Here is a 2,925-nt window from a genome sequence, read left to right as displayed (position 1 = left end):
GTTTCTTCAGTGTCGTTTTAATCCATCTTCTGTAGTTGGTGTTCTTGGTCGTTACGTTGCTCCTAGACTGGAGCCTGGGATAAAGTCTTTCGTTATGTTTCCGGAAGACCCGTTCAGTTGCGGTTGTCTCAGTCAACCTTCTGGAATTGGAGCTCTTGTTTGTTGAACAGATCATATTCCAAAAGCTAGGCTAGAGCTTTTTGTTGCTGTTGTTGTTGTTGTTGGTCCCTGGATGTGTACTGTCCAGTCTTGGTTGCAACAATCAGTATATAGTGATCTTGGCTTTTGCACATATCAAAGGGTGACTTGTTTTCTGATTTTGTCTTATTGATAGCTGATGAGGGAGGACAACTTGCTCTTAGATCAAGTTGTTCCCATTTCCTCCTTGTCAGGTTATCAATTTAGGACTGGCTCATGTTGGTGTCAGAGCAGCATTGTAAATGTCCTGGAGGGGATTTGGTTCCTTGAGCTGTTGCGGAGAATTCTGTCATATCTATGTCTGGGATCCAGGAGTTAAGGCTGAATGGTCAGTGTCTAGTTCCCTGGAGCCTAAGTTGTTTCCACATGACATACATTCAGGGTGGGAGATGTCCCTGTTTTGTAAACAAGTATGAGTTCTTATCCCTAGTAGATAAGAGCTTGTTTTTATAAGTACAATTTCCCTTTGTTTAATATGTCTTTGCAGGAGGAAGTGGTGCTACATTATATTGCTGGTGGATTTGGGGGTGGAGAGAAAAGAAACCAGACTCCTGACATTGTGGCTTAAAATATTGTTACTGAAGGGGTATCAAGGATATCACTTTATCAGCACCCAATTTTCTTCGAGAGTGATCATTTCCAACTTTCGTCTTTCCTCTGCCCTAACTGCATTCTTCCACTGTTTGTGGTAAACTTCCTCTCATAGACTGGTCATCCTGGTCCTCATCTCTATTGTTCTGTATATTATTAACATAGTATCTTTTTTTCTTTTTTTTTTATATTCCACAAATAAGTGAAATTATTCTATGTCTATCCCTCTTCCTTTGACTCATTTTTCTCAGTATAATACTCTCCATATTCATTCTGTGAAAGCAAATTTCACGACTTCCTTTTTCCTAACATCTGCATAGTATATCACTGTGTTATTTATGCATCTTTTTCTGTGTTAATCTTCTTTCTGAGTGTTCTAGAAATTGTGTGAAAGGTATTGAAAATTTTAAAGGTAGAATTTTTTTTCAATCTGTTAACATTTTCTTCATAATTTTTGAGATCATATTATTAGATAAAAATTAAATTTTAGGGCCGGAGAGATAGCATGGAGGTAAGGCGTTTGCCTCTCATGCAGAAGGTCATCAGTTCGAATCCCGGCATCCCATATGGTCCCCCATGCCTTCCAGGAGCAATTTCTGAGCCTGGAGCCAGGAATAACCCCTGAGCACTGCCGGGTGTAACCGAAAAACCACAAAAAAAAAAAAAAATTAAATTTTAGGGACCAGAGAGATAGCATGGAGTTAGGGCATTTGCCTGGCATGCAGAAGGACGGTGGTTCGAATCCCGGCATTCCATATGGACTCCCAAGCCTGCCAAGAGTGATTTCTGAGTGTAGAGCCAGGAGTAACCCCTGAGTACTCCTGGGTGTGACCCCCCAAAAATTTAAATTTTAATGTTTTGGTACATTAAACCTTTTGTTTTAATATATAATTTATATGCATAAATTTTAATGAGAAATGTTTTAAAGACCACATATCTTTAAGTTAATATGATGTTCTTCATATATTAGTCTAATACTTAAAATAACCCCACTTAGTAAATATATTAATTGTACCTCTTGTTTTACAAATATAAACAAGTTATTTATTGCTTATATCAAGTGCATCCACAGTTGGTTGTTGTTGTTGCTGTTTGGTTTTGGGTAACACCTAGCACTTAGGGGTTACTCCTAGCTCTGCACTCAAGAATTACTCCCAGGTGTGGTGTGTGTGCGTGTGCTTCCAGTGCTGCTGGGGGGACCATATGGGACATCGTGGATAGAACCCAGGTCAGGGATATGCAAGGCAAGAGGGGTGTGTGTGTGTGTGTGTGTGTGTGTGTGTGTGTGTGTGTGTGTGTGTGTGTGTGTATAAAAAGAATTAGTTCCAGTGTTTTGGGGGACCATATGGGACATCATGGATAGAACCCAGGTGAGGGATATGCAAGGCAAGTGCCATGTAAATTCAGCCTCATTTCCAAAGAATTATTAGGAAAAATATTTGGTATATTTTTTAAAACATCTATAACATTTTATAGTTTTATCATTGAATTATATAATTTTATATTATATAGAAATAAAACGCTTAAATATTTTAGAATTAATTTTGAAATAGTCTTGGTGGGGGGGGAGGATATCTAGAGCACAGCTTCAGCCAGTGACATGGTCTTGTGGAGTCTGAAAAATGGCTCCCAATTGCTTCTCGGCCTTTTGGCTAAGATCAAGTGTAGTATCTGTTCTTATCAGTTTAATATCTGATACGTCGTCTATCCGACGACAATATATTAAATGGATTTTTGGCACTAGGAACTGGAATAGGAGCTTGCTCTGTCCATTCCGTACCTCCAGGAACGGTGCACACACACACACACACACACACACACACACACACACACACACACACACACACACACACACACAGGCTCCCAGCAGTCACATATCAGGAAATGTCCTCAAGCTGGGGGCTTTTCAGAAAGCAAATCAGGTACCAAGCTAGAGTCCATAGTGAAGGGAGGTGAGGGGAAAAGGGGTCGCCAAGAGCAAATCAGCAGCAGCGGTGATGGCTGCTTCTTCTCGGTCTGAGGCAAGGCAGGCTGGAAATATGTCTTTTCATTTTGGGAACTGGTTGGCAGCTGATTGGGGTGAGGGGAATGATTCAGCTCCTGAGGAGTTAAGAACTGAGGGTAACAAGGGTTAAA

General features: G+C 40.4%; 1 pseudogene; it reads left to right on the top strand.

The window, feature by feature from the left end:
* Window positions 1-2,421: 2,421 nt before the first annotated feature.
* On the top strand, window positions 2,422-2,591 carry LOC126033834 (uncharacterized; annotated as a pseudogene).
* The last annotated feature ends 334 nt before the right edge of the window (window positions 2,592-2,925 follow it).

Source organism: Suncus etruscus, chromosome 1, assembly GCF_024139225.1.
Source record: "Suncus etruscus isolate mSunEtr1 chromosome 1, mSunEtr1.pri.cur, whole genome shotgun sequence".
Taxonomy (NCBI): Eukaryota; Metazoa; Chordata; class Mammalia; order Eulipotyphla; family Soricidae; genus Suncus; species Suncus etruscus.
Note: the sequence above shows the minus strand (reverse complement) of the source record. Positions and strands in the feature narration are given on the sequence as shown.